The sequence below is a fragment of the Lissotriton helveticus genome, chromosome 1_2, assembly GCF_964261635.1.
Source record: "Lissotriton helveticus chromosome 1_2, aLisHel1.1, whole genome shotgun sequence".
NCBI classification, from domain to species: Eukaryota; Metazoa; Chordata; class Amphibia; order Caudata; family Salamandridae; genus Lissotriton; species Lissotriton helveticus.
This window is the reverse complement of record NC_136058.1, coordinates 456,031,853-456,052,128: the sequence shown is the minus strand read 5'-3', so window position 1 is coordinate 456,052,128 and position 20,276 is coordinate 456,031,853. Positions and strand designations below refer to the sequence as shown.

Below are 20,276 nucleotides of genomic sequence, written 5' to 3'. Positions count from 1 at the left end.
GGGAAGGACACCGCTGCCCTCCCCAGCCCTAATTTTTCCCCTTTTTTTTGCTCCTGTTGAGCAGTTTTGCATTCCCTGTTTTTGTTCAGAAAAAAACCTAAAAAAACAGTTCTTTTTAGAACTACCTCCAATTCTCAAAAAAGAGCTGTATTCTTAACAAATTCAAAAGGAGTGAGTGAAGTGGAGTGCAGTGAGAAAGGAAAGGAAAATTAGTGAAGAAGCAAAGAAAGGGATGAGAGGGGAAGGGAAGTGTAGTAGGGGGACTGAAAGAAGGTGAGTGTGGGAGGTGAGTGAGGAGAAGGGGAGTGAACAAGGGGAATGAGGATAAGTGAAGAAAATGGAGTAAAGGAACGAGGGTGTGGAAGGGTAAGAAAAGAGCAGTGATGTTGAGGAAAGAGTGGTGATAGAGACTGGATAAAGGCAAGTGAGCGTGAGACAAGGTGAGTAAGTGATATGTGATATGTCTGCGCAATATAAATATCCAGACAAGTGAGTGAGGAGACAGAGAAAGTGAAGGAACAAGTGAGAGTAGAGGACTGAGTGAGTGAGGAAAGGAAGATAAGTGAGGGAGTATGGCTGAGTTATAGGGAGTAAGCGTAACATAAGAGGAGTGAGAGACTAAGAGGACGGAGAGAATAGGGGTAACAGAAAGAGAGTGAGGGAAGGGGAGTGAGTAAGTTAGAAGACAGAGGGATTGAGAGAAGGAGTTACTGAAGTGGAGTAAGAAGAGTAAGGGAAGGGAAAAGAGTGAAGGAGTGAAGGATGGGAAGAGAGAGGAAGGAAAGTAAAGGAGAAGGCCTGAAAGAAGGTGAGTGTGGGATTATGGCTGAGTTATAAGGAGTGAATTTGACAGAAGAGGTGTGAGAGACTAAGGGGATGGAGAGAATGAGGCTAACAGAGAGAGAATGAGGGAAGGGGAGTGTAGAAGTATGAGGACAGAGGGAGTAAGAGAAGGAGTTAGTGAAGTGGAGTAAGGAGAGTAAGGGAAGGGAAAAGAGTGAAGGAGCGAAAGAAGGGAAGAGACAGGAAGGAAAGTAAAGGATAAGATTTAAAAAAAGGTGAGTGTGGGAGTATGGCTGAGTTATAGGGAGTGAGAGACTAAGAGGATGGAGAGAATGAGGCTAACAGAGAGAGAATGAGGGAAGGGGAGTGTAGAAGAAAACAAGTTACTTACCTGTAACTTCAGTTATCCAGTATTGGTATCTTTCATAGATTCACATTCCCTGTCGTCGAGGCGGGAGTCCCACGGTAAACAAAAAAGCAGTGCCAAAAGCACTTTGTAGTAGTAGTAGGCCCTAGAAATAGGCCGGAGGCCTAAATTATAGTAGCCTATCTACCTCATTATGTCAAAAAGACCAACGTCTTTGCTCCAACCAATCAGCTCACAGCACCCTCTAGAACCCTCTCCGCAGAGCCAGCTCTCCTCAGATTTTCGTAGCACAAGTGGGAACAAGTATCCCAATCTTAGAGGACTGACTCTCCGGGGAGGAGGATGGGTGCATGTGAATCTATGAAAGATACCAATACTGGATAACTGAAGTTATAGGTAAGTAACTTGTTTTCTTATCCAGTATTGGGGTATCTTTCATAGATTCACATGCCTGAATCAGAATAGCAAGCAGTAAACCCGGCAAAGTCGGTTGCGGATGGTGGGAGACATATTGCAGTGCACCCCCATGAATGTACCGTTAACAACCAACAATCGGCTAGAGATTGATCTATTAACAAGTCATATTCCGAACCACATAGAAATTATGCAATTTCCTATAGGAAAGGAACTTTATTATCATGGAAACTCAGTATATGATAACATATATCTGTATATTATAAACAACAACTTGAATTTTATGTACTTTTTAAGAAATAAGCCAACGTTAGAACCTGAATGTATTCCTATGGAAACAGGTGGCGTAAAACAGCTTGGCCCACTGCCGCATCATTCTGATTTGCTGATTGTAGGCAGTAGTGTTTTGTAAACGTGTGGACATTCTTCCATGTCGCAGCACGGCAAATGTTTTCAAGCGTCACACCTGCAAACAAAGCTGCAGACGCTGCCACAGCTCTTGTGGAATGAGATCGAACAGACCTTGTCAATGGTCGGTTAGCCTTGATATGACAGAACTGGATGGCAGAGGCTGTCCATCTGGAAAACGTAGCTTTAGTGACCGCTTTACCCAATGTAGTCTGGCCATAAGCCACAAACAGTTGATCTGATTTTCTTAAAGTCTTGGTTCTCTGGAGGTAGAACTTTAAGCATCTTTTGATGTCTAAAGAATGCAATGTTCTCTCCGCTGGGGTTGAAGGATTTGGAAAGAAAACATGCATGTCTTTAATCTTACCGGTTCGTTAGAGTGAAATTGTGTTGGTACCCTAGGAATGAACCCGGGATTTGTCCAAAGGGTTACATAGTTCCGAGGAAAATGTAAAAATGAGGTGTTCCTTTATAGTGAAAGTTTTGATCTCACGTACCCTTTTTTCCGAAATAAGAGCCAGTAAATGGGTAACCGTCCAGGTGAGGAATTTGAGATCTGGTTTATGGATCAGCTCAAATGTACACTGCATTAACCGCGCTAGCAATGCTGAGTTCTCACTCTGGGAGGGTGCTCGCACTCGAGAGAAGGCTCAGAAAAGCCCTTTCATAAACTGTTTGACAAGTGCCGAAGAGCATAAAAAAGAATTTTTTTTAACATTTCCTAAATCTGGAAAGAGCAGCAAGACGCATTTTGTTCGTTGAAGAAAAACTAAGCCCAGACTTGGCTAGAAGAGCAGATAATGGAGAACTTGTTCTGCAGTAACTGTAATTGAGTGAATGGCTTTCACCTCACACCAACCGCAAAATCGCTTCCTTTTGAGGCGATAAGCCTTGATTATACCTTGGGCACGAGAATTGGCCAAAATTTCACAACAGTTCTTTGAAACGTTGATGCCCTTGAACTCTAACAAATGATAAGCTGTGGACGAACCACTTGATCTCCGTCCCCTGACAGCATCGTAGGCTCAAGCCGTAGCCGAATGGGCTTGTCTGTAAACAATAGCAGAAGTTCCGAGAACCAATATATGCCAACGGGGTGTAAGCGGAATCAGATGGTAACCTTGCAGCTTCATCTTGCAGAACACATTCGGAACCAATGGTATTGGGGGAAAAGCGTACGCACAAACCCCTGACCATTGCATGGACAGGGCATTCCCTCTTGATCCCTGTTAAGGGAACCTGCAGGCATAATATCGGCCTTCCTTGTTCTCTCTGAATGCAAATAGATCCCGTGCCGGCTTAACCCAAACGTGGAAAAAACTGGGTTCATTTGTCCCTTTTCCGGCGTCCACTCGTGACAGTCCGACTGAGTCATGCTCAGAGCATTGTGGAGAGCCCTGACGTGTTCAGCTCTCAAGACATCTTGTGTAATGCGACACCTTCTCACAATTCCTGAACCTCTTGCGAGAGTATAGCTGATTTAGTTCCTTCTTGTTTATTGATATAATACATGCTGATGGTATTGTCGGTCTGTACTGGCACAGAGGAACCCTCAATCCTCAGGAGGAATGCTTGGGGGGACAGAACAGCGTTGTGGAGCTCAAGCCTGTTGATCTGCTGTTGTCTTTGTCTTTGAGACCATTTTCCTTGAATTCTGCAAACCTTGATGGTATCGTCAAACGAACCCATTGTTTATTGTTCTTGAAACTGTAGTTCTTCCTGAAAAGGTCTCATTTTGAGCCATGCTAATGGTATGAGATGTATTGCTGAAGAGCACATCTTCAGGAACGAAACAAACATTTGAACTGAAACTGACCTTTTGAAGTTAACCTTGCCCATTTTTGAAAACGCAACTGGTGGTCATGTGACAAGAATGCTTTGATCTGGATTGTGTCTAAACCTGCTCCGAGAAAATACATTTACTTGGAGAGGACCTAACTGCAATTTGCTGTCGTTGAGAATCAGCCCCAGAGAAAAAACCAGATGGGTACATCTACTGTGGCAATCTTGGTTTCGTGTTCTGAAGGACCTTTGAACAGCCAATCGTCTAGACAGGGGAATACTTGCATTCCTCAAGATCTCAATGCTGCTGCCACTAGTACCAAGTACTTCGTGAAAGGCTCTTGGTGACGATCTCAGCCCAAACGGGAGCACTTCGCACCTATAATGGGCGTCAGCCGCGTGAAAGCGAAAATATTCGTGCTGTTTGGGGTGGACAGGTATGTGGAAATTCGCATCCTCTCCATCCAGAGAAGCCATAAAATATCCTTCGTTTAAATAACATAATTGTTGTGAAAACGAGGGGGAGGGGGACCCCTGGGCGGAGTAGTATATGGCTGTTTGATGAATTCCATGGTGTGGCCATTGGTTACTAGGTTTAGAACCCATTGGTCCGACATAGTTCCCTGTCACTTGTAAACAAAAACCTGAAATCTTCGGGCCCACGCGAGAAAAGGGTAAAATGATTGGAGCCTTGTGGGGACCATGGCTTCCTGTTAGTGTCTCAGTCTTGATACTTAAATCTCTTTCGTGACGGGAGAAACTAGACAGACTATCTACGGAAAGATGCCTGCCTGCAAGGCTGTACTGAGATTGATACTGCTTATTCGGTTGGTTTTGGTATCCTCCTCTTGATGAAAACCCCTTCATCTCGCTCCTCTGAAAGATCCGCGCCCATATAGAAGGGTGCTTAATGATCGTGCAGTAACAGTGCCAGGTTTTATAACTAAGAGGGCTTCATTGAAATGTTTACCAAACCAACAACTCTTCATCATAGGCCATGCCTAGAATCTGTGCTCAGGGCTGAAGGTAGCGGCTTTAAGCCATCCCTGGCGTTCATCTTCCAACAGAATCTTTCCTGCATCCCGCCTTCGGTCCTCAGTAATGAGGTCATTGAAACTCGCTATGTCCAACTACATTTGACGATCATAACAACCGATCATGGATAAAGGATTGTCAGCTCTACTAGAGGCCGCTGCCAAAGCAGAGAATTTTTTCCCCATAAGGTCCAGACGACATCCCTCTTTGTCAGGCGGTGTGGTGATAGGTATTGCAGGATTTTAGATTGCTATTGAGCGGTCTGTGAAATTACTGAATCTGGTCGAACGGTGGCCTATCAGACCGGATGGGCTGCTAGTAGGTACACATCATTTCTGTTCTATGCGCAGAAACACTGCTGGAATAGAGTTAGTCTATTATAGATACCACTCTTGTGATCTTCCTGAATACCTCCTCGAAACCATGAAGGAGATATTCTGTTTGCCTGTAGCTGGCAGTCAAAATCTAGCTGCTGCCCACTACATTAAAAATATATATATGATGCTCTTACCGCTGAAGCCATCGAAGCCAATCTCATCATAGACTTTGTCGTAGACATGGTTATGTAGGCGAGGTTATTGCAGACTAGAACGACGTCATAGATAACCGTCATGAGCAACCCTCCTATACGAGGCTGTCATAGACGACAGCCATATACAATGCCATTGAAGATGAGGCAATCATAAGTGAGGGCATCCGTAGATGAGGGTAACAAATGAGGCCATTCGCCCTTCGTAGATGAGGCCATTGGTAGATAAGGCCATTGGTAGACAAGGCCATTGTAAGACGAGGCCATTGGTAGACAAGGCCATTGGTATACAAAGCCATTGTTAGAGTAGGCCATTGATAGACGAAGCCATTGGTAGACTAAGCCATTGATAGACAGAGCCATTGGTAGACTAGGCCATTGGTAGACGAGGCCATTGGTAGACGAGGCCATTGGTAGACAAGGCCAGTGGCATACGTGGCCATTGTTAGAGAATGATGCTGTCATAGAAGACAGTCATGGCAATACCATCATAGATGAGGTTAAAATAGGTGATATCCTCCGTAGATGAGGCACTCATAGATGAGGCAGTCGAATGATGGCCAGCCATAGATGATACCATTCATAGATGGTGCCATGTGCAGTGTAGACCATTCACAAATGAAGCCATATGTATATGAAGCTACCTTGATAAGGCTGTCATAGACGACCGTCGTAACTAGGCATTGCCATTGTAGATGACACTATCAAAGATCAGGCAGTCATAGACGATCACCTTAGATGAGGCCGTCGTCAACGACCGTCCTTCGTCAACGACCGTCGTAGACGAATGAGGCCGTCTTATGGCTTTTATGCGCGCCCTCAGTAGGCTCCTGGCGCGACTTCTCCCTTTGACCTCTCCTCATCCTCATCAGAAGTGGCAGGTTAAAGTCTCTGACCCATAATAGCCTCATGTCTCAGAACGCGAGAGTTATTGAGGAAAAGGTTAGACATAAATCATAGTCTATTACCTTGTTTACTGCCATTCTGCCATGTTACTGCCTTAATTGGGTCAGAGAAATGAAGTATGATCTTGTAATCCAAAAAGAAGTAAAGCTGAAGAAAAAACTGAGCAGAGCTTAGGGAGACTCCCTTCACCCACGACGTGCGGTGAAAATCTGAGGAGAGCTGGCTCTGCAGAGAGGGTTCTAGAGGGTGCTGTGAGCTGATTGGTTGGAGCAAAGACTTTGGTCTTTTTGACATAATGAGGTAGATAGGCTGCTATAATGTATAGAAATAGAGAGAGAGCAAATTACTAAAAGGATAATGACATCGATACATTCAGTGACAGTGAACAAGAGCAGGAGAGAGAAATGAACTGAAAGTGAGTAAGATACTAAAGGAATGTGCATTAGGAAAACTAAAGGAAGAAAGGGGAGTAAAGAAAGGGAAGTGAGTGACAGAGAAGCAGGAGTGAATAACAGTGGATTATTGACAATGAGGCATGGAAGGTGAGTGAGGGTGAATGTAGGGTCGTAAGACAGTGAGGGGACAATGAGAGTGAAGGTAACAGAGAGGGATTGAAGAAAGACAAGTGAGAATATGAGAGAACAGGGGAGTGAGAGAAAGAGTGAGTAAAGGGCAGTAAGGTGTGTAAAGGAAGGAGAATGACTGAGGGAGCAAAGGAAGGGAAGAAAGGGAAGAAAAGTGAAAAAAGGGACTAGGAAAAGGTGAGTGCGTGAGGAGAGAAAGAGGAAGGGTAGTTAAAGATGATGAATGTGGATAACTGAGGGAACTGGAGTAAGGGAACAAGGGTGAGGGAGGGTGAGTGATGGGCAGTGAGGTTGATGAAAAAGGGAAAATAAAGAGAGGATAAAAGCAAGTGAGCTTGTGACAAGGGAAGTGAAGGAGTGAGAACATAGAGGTAGTGAAGGAAAGAGTGGCAGAAAGGGACTGAGTGAGAGAGCAAAGAAAGGTAAGTAAGGGAGTGTGGGTGAGTTTTAGGGAGCAAGCGTGACGGAAGAGGAGTGAGAGAGTGAGAGGATCGAGAGAGTGAGGCTAAGAGAGAGGGAGTGAGGGAAGAGGAGTGAGGATGTGAGAGGACAGAGGAAGTGAGAGGAGTGAGTGAAGTGTACTAAGGTGAGTGAGAGAAGGGGAATTATTGAGGGAACAAAGAAAGGAAACAAGGGGAAGGGGAGTGAAGTACAGTGACTGACAGCTGGAAAGTGGTGGATGGGAGAGAGGGAAAGGGCCGTGAAGGAGTGGAGAATGAGGATAAGTGAGGAAAGTGGAATAAGGGAAGGGAGGTGAGGGAGAGTGAAAAAAGGCCAGTGAGGGTGAGTTAAGAGGAGTGATAGAGGGTGGAAATAGGTGAGTGAGCATAAGCGAAGGGGAGAATAATATATATTTAAGAATAGAAAATACAAATTAATTTGTACAACATGTTATATGGTTTATTTTTGCTGTTCTCAGAATATATTGAATTTCACTTAAAACAGTGACTTCAATACTACTCATCATATAACAGCGGTTATTGTGTTTAAAAAACCCATACAATGTTTTAATAAATAATGTAAAAATTTAGAAAAAACATATCTAAACTCACTTTTGATCCATCTACTTTTCCACGAGGCCAAATAGTATATGGAAAGTCCTTTTCTTTGGAAATTAGTCAAGAGTATTCTTAATCTCTCATTTACCCGAGTTTCAGAAAGAAAACCTCCAACATCTTTTACATTATGAAACAATAGTTTTATTTCCACCTCTAGCTTACTTTTTATAAATATTTTCTCTAATACTCTCAGCACACACTATGTGATATACATATACTATCTCTATGAGAACTACATGTTTTTAATTATCTTCATCACTCTCACTCGGAAAGTAATTTTGAACAGCAAACTAAGCAGTCGTGTGTTGGCTGATGACTTCCCTGCCCTGGAGAACCTACACCATTTGTAACTTGCCCTCTGACCTGGGAGCCCGTGTGCTCGGTCACTGCTGTGCTGAGAGGAGTACTACCGGGAGCGGGACTGCGAGGACCAGAGGTGCTTGCGCAACAACATCACGCACACCTGGTGCCTCTTCCCGCCCCCTCCTCCCTGGGACCGTTAAAACGACTCGCGGCCCCCGCTCCGCGGGAGCCGCTCGCAGTCGTGTGTTGGCTGATTACTTCCCTGCCTTGGAGAACCTACACCATTTGTAACTTGCCCTCTGACCTGGGAGCCCGTGTGCTCGGTCACTGCTTTGCTGAGAGGAGTCCTACCGGGAGCGGGACTGCGAGGACCAGAGGTGCTTGCGCAACAACATCACGCGCACCTGGTGCCTCTTCCCGCCCCCTCCTCCCTGGGGCCGTTAAAACGACTCGCGGCCCCCGCTCCGCGGGAGCCGCTCGCAGTCGTGTGTTGGCTGATTACTTCCCTGCCCTGGAGAACCTAAACCATTTGTAACTTGCCCTCTGACCTGGGAGCCCGTGTGCTCGGTCACTGCTTTGCTGTAAGGAGTCCTACCGGGAGCGGGACTGCGAGGACCAGAGGTGCTTGCGCAACAACATCACGCGCACCTGGTGCCTCTTCCCGCCCCCCTCCTCCTATTTAGCCCAGCCTCCTGACGCGAACGCGGGACGCGCGCGAAGACCGGGCAAAGAGCGGGCCCTCTGTGGCCCTCAGAGGCCGGAAAAGGCTGGGCTGGGCCAAAACCTCTGGCCGGACATCGACCCGGGTAGGATTATCGGAGTAAGCCCTCTGGGGTATTCTTTTTTCTGCCTAAAATGTCTATTGAAGCCCTAACTCCGGAACTTGTCGGCCCAGATAAGCCAGTGAGCTTTATAAATGGGTCATTAGACAACTATTTTAAGAAAACTGTTATGGACACCCCCAGTATTCCTACTCTAGCGGAACGACGGGCTGAGCGCCGACGCTCGGTGGAAAGCATGAAAAATAGGACACTACCAGACTCAGCCGTATTGATCATCTCTACTTTGGAGGGGACTTTAACAGACAATGACTGTATTTTTTCTCAGGATAATGTTCCTTTAATATTTAGAGAGCGTACGCCCATAAATGTTACTGGGCCCCAGGATACTGTGAATGCCCCTATTAATCTTACTAATCCCAGTGTAACTAAGGCCACAATTATAACTGAGGCACTGATAACCCCTATCCAGCGGCAAAGTAAACCCGCTAGGAGTAGGGCCAAGAAAGTTATGCCCACTAAGACTTAAAAAAAGGCGGAAAAAGGCCGATTTACCGAAGCGCAAATTAAATCATGTTGATTTTGGGATTAAAGCTAATATTAATATAGGGGGAGAGCGGGTACTAGCATCGGCACAGGGAACTATGGCAATGTCACCTATTCACATAAGCCCCACGCCTAAACTAGTGGAGGCCAGCTCTGATAATTCATCTGCGGGTGTGGTACCACAGGAATCCCCAAGCCATGTCTTACTGGATAGTATAGAGTGCATAATAAGGACATACACTCTTGCTATCGTAGAAAGACTCAATAAAATGGATGATAGGCTTGGGAAGATAGAACGGGATATGGGTAGCAAGTTAGTTACCACCAAGGTTCTCTCTAATCCTGTTTTACAAACTACCCTCTTACCAACCCCTTCAAGTACCCCTGTTGTAACCCCTACACCTGCCCCTGTTCAGACTATGGTCATGTCACACACCCCTAGAGAAATTATGCCTAAAGCTACCTCTGTATTGCCAAAAAGTAAGTTTACACTGCCCCCTGCAGTATCTGCTAGTGGGCTGACGAGGAGCATAGGACAAGCCCCTGGGGATCAGAAGAGGGATAGGGGGGTTGGGAGGCCTACACGGGGGAACCATAGTAAGGTCCCCCTTTCAGAACTTCCACCGGAAGCAGTGCCTTTCGTGGTAGTCCTTACCGGGGTGCCAGAGCTAGAGGAGAACAGACGCGAGGGTTTTGCACAACTAAAGAATAAAATAACGCATTGGTTGAGCATGAATAGACCCATTCCAAATAATATCAACGGAAAAATTGTTCATGTTCGTCGCCTCCCCTGGCTGGGGGGAAGACCCAAGGATGTAGAGGGCGACGTGGTGGTCATAAATTTTAGAGACCAGAATGCTGTCCACTTTATACTTAACTGGTCCTCTGATCAAGATAGCAACCATATCACCCCTCACCCACTCACATACTTCTATCCACGTCCAGTGGTGTTCCCCCCTCTCTACCAATTTACGCCAGCCCCTCCACCACCTTTACCCAGGCAAATGTATTCAAACCCATACTGCCCACCCGTGTATAACAATGTGTATCCACTAATAGGTCACTACCCTGCAGCGGCAGTCGACCCATATGGGTGGAACATTGTGGCCCCAAGACATAATTCCTCCTCTTATAGGAGAATGGACCATCTCAAACCGTTTACGCCTCTGGAGACCACCAATAGGTTTGACCTGTTTAGCGGCCTGGAGGAGTGTGATTGAAGCCAGCAGGATACTGGGGAGGTGGATGAGGGAACATGTGGAGACGGTGGGGGGGGTTGTGGATGGAGGTATGGTGGAGAGAGGCTTTATCAAGGATAATCTGTCTATTGGGTCTAATGCTGCTCGTACCACCAGCTGCTATAAAGAGAGTATTGGGCAGCCTCAACGCAACCTGGATCCCCTTACTTTGGAAGATGTCATCACAACCCCTATGGTCTCACCGGCGAGTGGTATTACCCCCCGGCTACCTGATGACCCCCTGACTAGGGACGTATCCCCCCCCTACACGGGCCCTCCGCCCATTGAGGCCCCAAGATCCCCAGTGGGAGGGATTAAGATGGGGAGTTGGAATATTGCCGGGTGGAATAACAAGGTGGAACGTTTAGGGTGGCTAGAATTTGTAACCAAATTCGATATCTTATGTCTCCAGGAGACTTGGGCAACTGAAGATGTCTGCCTTGATGGTTATGTTGCCTATAACTGCCCAGCCCAGCCCTCTAATAGGGGTAGAGCTAGCGGAGGTTTGGTGATACTGCTGTCTGTAGGGCTGCCGGTGCGAGTGAAAACTCATCTTACCGTTGGCTTGCATTCGCAGCTGTTATGGTTACAACATAGGGATGGGCGGAATGTTCTAGTAATTATTCATTATAACAACGTTTTTATTATTATTATTATTATTATTAAAAAACTTATATAGCGCGCAGCTACCCTAAGGCATCCCGGCGCTTTGAACAGTGCATCAACCGTGAAACCATGAGATAGTTGGATCAACTCACGCAGGAAACAGATGTGTTTTCAGGCCCCTACGAAAGCGCAAGATGCAGGTCTCAGCACGAAGTTTTAGGGGCAGAGAGTTCCAGAGCGTCGCTGTGTGCACAGAAAAACGTCTCCCGCCCGTGCGCGATCTTTTTACTCTCGGGACATGGAGCAAGCATTTCTGGTCGAACCTCAGCGCTCTGTTCGCTTTATAAGGCACTACCAAATTCCTCAGGATAGGTGGTCCATTACCCTGAAGAGTTTTGTGAGCGATGCAGAGTGCCTTAAACTTCACTCTCTCCCGCACCGGTAACCAGTGCAGAGCCTTAAGGGCGGGTCTAGCAGATTCTGTTCTGGGGATGCCCATAAGTAGTCTGGCCGCCGCGTTTTGCACCTGCTGAAGTTTGTTGAGAGTAGATTCAGGGGCGCCCAGAAAAAGACCATTGCTATAATCAAGGCGAGATGTTATCAGACCCTGAATCAACAACTTCCTGGATGGAAAAGGAAGGAGCGGGAAGATTTTACGAGCGGCCCGCAGCAGGGCAAAACATACTCCCGCAGTTCTTTTAGCGTGAGTTCTAAAGGAGAGATCTTGCTCCAGCCAGACTCCCAGGCTCTTAATCTCATCTTTCATGGTGGGGAAGTCACCCATACAACTTGGCCAGCATGTTAATGGCAATGGGGGAGCTTTGTTTCCAAGCAACATAATCTCTGTTTTAGAGCCGTTCAGCTTCAAAGCTGAGCTGCTCATCCAGGTATAGACGTCCCTGGATGAGCAGCTCAGCTTTGAAGCTGAACGGCTCTAAAACAGAGATTATTAATTTTAATCATTCAAATACTGTTATAGTTGATGAACTTGATATGGAGGTTGAAAAGTTGTGTGGTCGAAATAGGGTATCTTTTGAAATTTTGTGGGGAGGTGATTTCAACATTCATATGTGTCCCATTGTTGGCATGAGGGTATGTGGTTATGGTGGGGAGGATGGGGAAGATCAGGCCCATTTTCTACACTTGGCCTATGGCGATTCTCTCAATACCCTCATGCTTAAATTGGACTTAAGTATTATGTTACCGGGGGAAGACAAAGAGGGTAATCCGGTACCAACCTTTATAGGTAGGAACTGTGCGACGGTTATTGATTACCTCATTGTTTCCACCAGTATTACCGCTTTGTGCACCACCCCCGAAATAGTAGACCTAGCCCTTAGCGACCACAATTGCTTAACAATGTATCTATCCCGGTGGGGGGATAAGATAAAGGCGTCGCATGGTATAGTGTCAGACGTTATCCCACACAGACCCAACGGCCCTAGAATCAAATGGGGTAGGCACAATGAGGAACGTCTATTAAGTACCATAGTATCAGCTTGTCTAGATGAGGTAGAGTCTTGTCTTGAGTCTGATATAGATAGTGCCGGTATATTAGCTAGCTTTGATACCATCAATAAAAATATTGCTAAAATTCTAACTGGCACAAAGCCAAAAGGCACTGGGACAACCTGCGGGTGGTTCAATAGGGAATGTACTAAATCCCTACAAAAATTAAAAGCTGCTCTTAATTGTAAACCCAGGGATAGGGAAGCAGTTAGGGCCCTAAGGAGGGATTATACATTTCACCTGAAGGCCAGGAAACAGAAATTAAGGGAAGAAGCCTGGGACAACCTGACTAAGGCCGTGGATCTTAGGGATACTAAGTTATTCTGGGCCACGGTCAATAGTCCATTCCTCCAGAAGGATGAATCCCCGGTACTGTCTGCTCAGGTGAGCGAGGAACAGTGGGTGGCCCATTTTTCTAGCATCTTTAACCCCGAGGGATTAGATGTAAGGAGCGATAGGGATGTCGTGGCTGACATCCCCTTACCCCTTAATATTACAGTAACCGAGGTGGACATGGCCATTCGGTGTAGTAAGGGGGGAAGGCACCGGGCCCCGACGGGGTACCCGTGGACCTTTATAAAGCCGAGGTATCCCTTTGGAGCCCATTACTGACCAAGGTGTTTAATGCAGCAGCAATGACCTCGGCTCCACAGGCCTGGGGGGAGTCCATCATCAGCCCTATCTATAAAAAGGGAGAGAGAGGAGAGGCAAAAAATTATCGCCCTATCTCACTCCTTACTGCCTCCCTTAAAATCATGAGTAGGGTGTTATTGAGCCGTCTGGAGGACTGGGTCGAAGAAAAGAGTATCCTTGCGGATTCCCAGTTTGGATTCCGCAAGGGATTAGGCACAATAGAACAGTGCATAAACCTGGACCTCATTATAGGCAAATATACTCGCGCTAAGCAAGGCTCACTGTTCCTTTGTTTCGCGGACCTCTCCAGCGCCTTTGATTTGGTTGACCATGGTCTTCTGTGGTCAACTCTGCTGGATAGGGGCGCCCCACGGGAAATCATTTATTTTCTGGCACAATTGTATAGGAAGCTATCAGCAAAGATACGTTATGGGCAACTGGGTGAGTGTTCTCCTAATATCCCTGTAGGCTCTGGTATCAGGCAGGGATGTGTCCTTGCCCCCCTTCTTTTCTCCCTTTTTATTAATTCCACCGAGTCCGAATTACGTGATATCAGTGTTGATGCGCCGACTGTTGACGGCATTCCTATCCCGGTTCTGCTTTATGCTGACGACACGGTCTTACTTTCCAGAACCCCTGTCGGGCTGCAGAGACTCATGGATAAATTTGTAGATTTTATCAATGGGAGGAAATTAAAAATTAACAATTCAAAAACTTTTATTATGGCCTGTGGCAAGAAAGTCAAAAATGTAAGACCTTTTACAGTTACGGACCAAATAATACAAGTGGTGGATACATTTTGCTATCTAGGTATTACTTTTAATAGTAGGGGCATATGGGCGTCTGAAATGACAAATGTAAGAGCTAAAATGGGCAAGTGTGCTTTTGGCATTTTCAAGTTTGCCTCCAAGTTAGGATCCAGGCGTATATCCGACATGTTGTATTTATATCGTCATAAATGTGTTGCCTTGGCCCTCTATGGCTCAGGGGTATGGGGCCACTGCAAGCATAATATGCTTCAGGTGGAGGAAAATAAATTTGTCAAAAAGCTTCTTTGCTTACCACCCTCCGCCTCAACCAACCTGATCCACCAGGAGGTTGGCCTGGAATATCTTTCCGATCTAATAAGCCTAAAACCACTTTTGGTGTGGAGATCCATTTGGCTCAAGGAGCAGACAGGGTTTACAAGAAAGATTATTCTAGATTGTCTCCATATGGACAAGTGTTCCCGTATCCCCTGGCTTAATTACATTATTCGTGTATTTAAGGATGTTTTCAAACTGCATGTCTGTGATAACCCTTCTAGAGTTATAGACATCCCTAAGAAAGAACTTAAACAAGTCTTTATGAGGGCCAGGACCCTAAAACGTAATGTTACCATTTCTCAGCACCCTACATATATCTTTTATGACAAGTATAACATGCTGGAACCGGGTTTCGCAGGATACCTTAAAATGGTTACCATTCGCTCCCACCAATATGTATTGACAAGACTGCGGATGGGGACCGTTCATACGCTTGTAGCATGCCCGCATATTAAGACCCACACAATTGCCCCTTGCCCATGCGATGGGACTTCAAAGCAAAGCCCGGAGCATTTTTTAATGATATGCCCTTTTTATCTTCATCTTCGTAAAACCTATCTGAAACCACTTTTTAAAAGAAATAGGGCCAGATGTAGGTAGGCATTTACCGGTCGGTAACGGCCGAATTCGGCCGTTACCGACCGGTAAATGCAATTTGAGGTGTAGGGCCCTGTATTTTACAGAATCGGTAAATTTACCGATCGGTAAATTTACCGAATCTGTAAAATACCGAGTCGGTATTTTTACCGATTCGGGAAAATTGATATGTAGGTGGGACTCTTCTGAGTCCCACAAGCATTAAAAAATCGGTATTTTACCATCAAATACTATTTGATGGTAAAATACCGATTCTGGTGTGCATGCACACCTATGCCATATCACAGGCAGACCTGCCCTTAGGGCAGGTATGCCTGCCACATGGCACCCGAGCCTCTTTTGGGGGTGCCAGAGGGTGTCAAAGTGACACCCACTGCACCCTTGTGACATTCTGTATTTACCGATTCGGTAAATACCGACCGGTAAATGCCCAATCATTCCTATGGGCTTCAAAGCCCATAGGAATGAATGAGCATTTACCGGTCGGTATTTACCGAATCGGTAAATACCGAATATTTCCGATTCGGTAAATGCACATCTGTATTTACCTAAATCTCGGTACTTATATTTTACCACTTCTTAAATACCGAATCGGTATGATTCGGTATTTAAGAGGTGGTAAAATGAAATTACCTACATCTGGCCCATAATGTATCCACTATTAAATCTGCCATGAGGCTTTTATTTGCGCTTGATTCACAGGATATTTGTTTTTTCACCGCTGTATTTATTTTAAAGTCGGTACACTTGAGAAAAAATATGTCCTTTGTCACATGAGTATTTATAAATTAAACGCATTTTAAATGTATTTTATTGTATCATGTTTATATGTACTTTTATGATTATTATCAACAAATGATCGAATAAAGTTTTTGAATTGAATTGAATTGAACTGCTGCAATCTTCATAGGCCAATTACCTTCCCTAAAATTTCGGTTGTAAGAACACTAGGTAAGAATTTTGTAAGTCAGAAGGCAAACGTTGTTTGAAAGTCAATTGAGTATCATTACAGTGTTTCCATCCTTTATGACATTTTAAATAAGCTGTGTAATGTCCTGATGTTGTTGAAGGACCCTCATGGTAAATAATTGCTGCAGTTGTAAAGGTTCTTCCTGAAATTGATAATTGAGAAGCCACAACATTTTTAATTAATGTTGTCAATTTAGTTCCATCAGGTCTACATCGTTGGAACATTAAAATTACATACTGTCCATATGTTTGTATAAATAATGTTGATAGCATTGCTGATTTACTATGAGTACAGACCATGCTTTGATTTGCTTGTCTAACTAGATTATTAAATGACACTGATTTGCAGTCTGGTAAAGTCAAATATATAAATCTTTCAGTGTCTATTGTAGTACTACTCGAAAAGAAGCAATTGTCGCAGTCACGTTGCCATTTATAAGAAAGGTCAAAAATATTTTCTACATCTACACCTTCATCTTGCAAAAAAACAAGCATATACATTAGAAATTCCTGACAATCTTGCTGAATATTCTGTGAAAATTGATTTAGACCGGAACATATGTCTAAAACATTTCGAATTTCAGAAACACTTTGTATTTTTGTTCTATTACTGCTACATTTCTCAAACACAGAATTTAATAAACAACAAAATGTTTGATCACGATTTTCAGCAATCTGTCCTTGTACAGTTTGGAGAAAAAAAACCAACATTAACCACTACATTAGCATAGCAGTTGACACCTGAACTATTTTAAAACTGAAATCCAACAACATCTTTAACTGAATCCATTTTGTTTCTGCTTACAATTACTGGTTCATCTACCTTTTTTCTTTTTGCTACAACTTCATTACAATTTTTCTCATTTCTTCTTTTTCGGCCTACCACACGCTTTTGAAATAGAGGATATTGAGGTAAATTTGGAGCATACTCTCTTCTTAACCTATTATATTCTTTTACACAATTTAGATCTGCATTAATCTTTGTCTCATCAAAATCAATCAAGTACAATCCTGATAAAGTTCTGACTCGAAATAAAGCAACATATGCCATACCCTCCTTTAACACAGAACTTCCAATATTCACCAAAGCACTATCTACACTTAAACCTTGAGATTTATGAATAGTCACTGCATATGCCAAAGAAACAGGAAACTGTTTTCGGCGGACATATAAATCTTTCACAAGTAAAAATCGTGCAGAACAACGACTGATTTTTTGTACTTCTTCAATAACATCAAATTTAATTTTTATAAATTCAATTCCATCTCTATTTCAGTAATTCACAAAATCAACGACATGACCCATTGCTCCATTTACTAAACCTCTTTCCACATGTAAATTACGTCGTAAAATGATACGACAATTTAAAGATGCATACAGAGTCTTTTCCAAACCAGCAGTTTTAGATATTGTCTTCTCTAAAGAATCCAATTTTGATTTCAACTTTTCAGACAAAATAATAATTGCTCCTTCATGTTCTATTTTATCAATAGCTTCCAGTTTCAGAATCTTTTGATTTTCCAACTTTAACATTTTGTTGTTGAAGATTGAACATTCTTTCAGACTTGGCATCAAGCATATAACAGATTTGTTTTCAGGAATTTCCATAAAAATATTCTCTGGGAGAATATTTTCATTTGGAAACAAATTTGAAATTAATCGTCCATGTAAAGCTTCTTTGCCATGCTCAGTTAGTTTTACAATTCTTACATCTTGTAGAATATTTTTATAATCTTCATCCTTTGCCTGTTGCATATTTTGAAGCAGTTCTGCATATTTGAAATTTAACCATTTATTTATTTTATTTATTTATTTATTATAAAGTTTTGTATAGCGCGAACAAGACCCGTGGGTATCAGAGCGCTTAACATGAAATAAGAAAGGAAAAAGGTTAACATATGTATAAGCAGTCAGCAAGCAACCGCAGTGAGGTAGATGACATATATATTCGTAACACATGTGACGTTAACGTAAGTAAATATTCTATGATTAAATAATAACAAAACATGTATATATAACAGATATGAGGTAGCACGGTATAGGTTCGAGAAAGATGTTGTTCTCCTGTCCAATCAAATATCCATTCCTGTCGGCCTTTGGGTTGTTCTCATACGTATTCCATTATATTATTGTCTGTGCTTCCCATTTTAATGGCGTACCTGATCTGAACTAAGGCAGTAGTACAGCAGATCCATGATCAGTGATCTCCACTAAGTAATGTATCTATTCATCAGCAGGCTCTTCACTTCCCGTTTGAATGTTACCAGATTCCGGATTTTCCTGATGTTTGGAGGGAGTGAGTTCCATATTCTGGGGGCCGCTCCTGAGAACGCTCTTTCATAGGTTTTTTTCTTTCGGAAGAAGGCTGGTCGTAGTAGCAGCTCCTCAGCACTCCTAGATGGTCGGTTGCCACCGGACAACTGAATTTTCTTTGCTAGATATCTTGGGGTGTTGTCGTGTAATGCTTTATGTGTGATACATGCTATCTTCATTTGGATTCTTGCTTCATATGGTAGCCAGTTTAATGCTTTCAGGTGCGGGGATATATGGTCATATTTCCTAGTTCCGGTGATAAGTCTTGCAGCAGCGTTAAGACAGGCTTTCAATGGTGCTGTGGACGTTTTTGGTAGTCCAGCCAAGGTGGTGCATCCATATTCAATCCTCGAGATAACCAAGGATTGGATTGCCAATTTGAGGTCTGACTCTGTGATGAAAGGTTTCATTTTTCTTAGGTAGTTCAAGTGAAAGCTGGCACTTTTCGCCATTGAGTTAATGTGGGCTTTCATGTCTAGATTCTCATCTAAGATGATTCCTAGAGATTTGGCTGAGTTGACAAGGGTTGGGGTGCAGTTTAGCGCAGTCATGACTTTCATCCATTCCTTTATTTCTGTATTGCTCCTTGGTGGAGAGATAAGTAGGAACTCTGTTTTATGTGCATTCAGCTTCAGGTGGTTTGCCGTTAATCATTGAAGTGCCATTTTTAGTGTCTCGTTCATTCATTCCAATTCTTTTATGGATCCGATCTTTACGTAAATTTGCGTGTCATCAGCATACATGTGATAGGATATTTGAGATTTTTGGAGAATTTCTGTGAGTGGTTCGACGTATAGGTTGAACAGATCTGGGGATAGTGTCGATCCTTGAGGGACTCCAATTGCGATAGGGCTAGGAAGTGAGATTGATTGGTTAACCAGGAAGCGCTGTGTTCTGTTCTGTAGAAAGGACTCGAACCATTTCAGCACTATTCCCGATATTCCCATCCTGTCCCGTAGCCTGGTCAGTAATGCTTCATGATTTACCGTATCAAATGCCGATGACAAGTCTAGGAGAATAAGTAAGCATGCTTGGTTTTGGTCAAGGGCCTGTAATGCGTCATCAGTAATGTGGAGAATCGCTGTTTCAGTGCTGTGCCCTGCTCTGAATCCTGATTGGCATTCATCTAGCAAGGAGAATTTAGTGATGTGTTGGCTCAGTTGGTTCTGCACACATTTCTCAGTCAACTTGGCCAGTAAAGGGATGTTGGTCACTGGGCGAAAGTTATTAGGATCTGATGTATCTGCTGTGGGTTTTTTGATTATGGGAACGACTTGACCTGTTTTTAGGAAATGTTAACCATATGTTAACATTTCCAATGCTTCCTAAGCACTTCCTGGTATCTTCATGCGTAAGCATTTTAAACACTGACTGTCCTTTCACTGGAGTTAGTTGCAGTAGATTTCCAAAAACAATGATGTGTTTGCCTCCAAAAAACACATCATAGTCTGTTTTAAGAATGTCTTGCATTCTTAAATGCACAAAAGCAAGCATTACATTTGATAGCATGCTTACTTCATCAATGATAAGAAGTTTAATTTTCTTTAGGACTCGTGAAACTTCACAACAAGTTTCTCCAGATAGCTTGTGGTATTGTAATTTGTTATCATGCTCTACTGGCAGCATCAATGTCAAAGGCACCAACGGTATCCACAGGAGCCGACGATGGTCCCAACGCCCCACCACCTCAACCACCACTCGACAATAATATCAAAGTGATTTTTGAAGCAGAAGGGAAAGGGGAAGTGGAAGAGAAAAGAGAGACAACCTTGATTGGAAGCTTCACAGCTTCTTCGTCATCAGTCTTGGGAGTACTGCGGTGTACCTAAAG

The 20,276-nt window shown here is 43.8% G+C and overlaps 1 protein-coding gene across 5 annotated transcripts in view; it reads right to left on the bottom strand.

The window, feature by feature from the left end:
- The window catches only part of LOC144807723 (uncharacterized), a 1,505,442-nt gene that overhangs the window by 948,693 nt on the left and 536,473 nt on the right, over window positions 1-20,276 (bottom strand). The window lies entirely within an intron of this gene.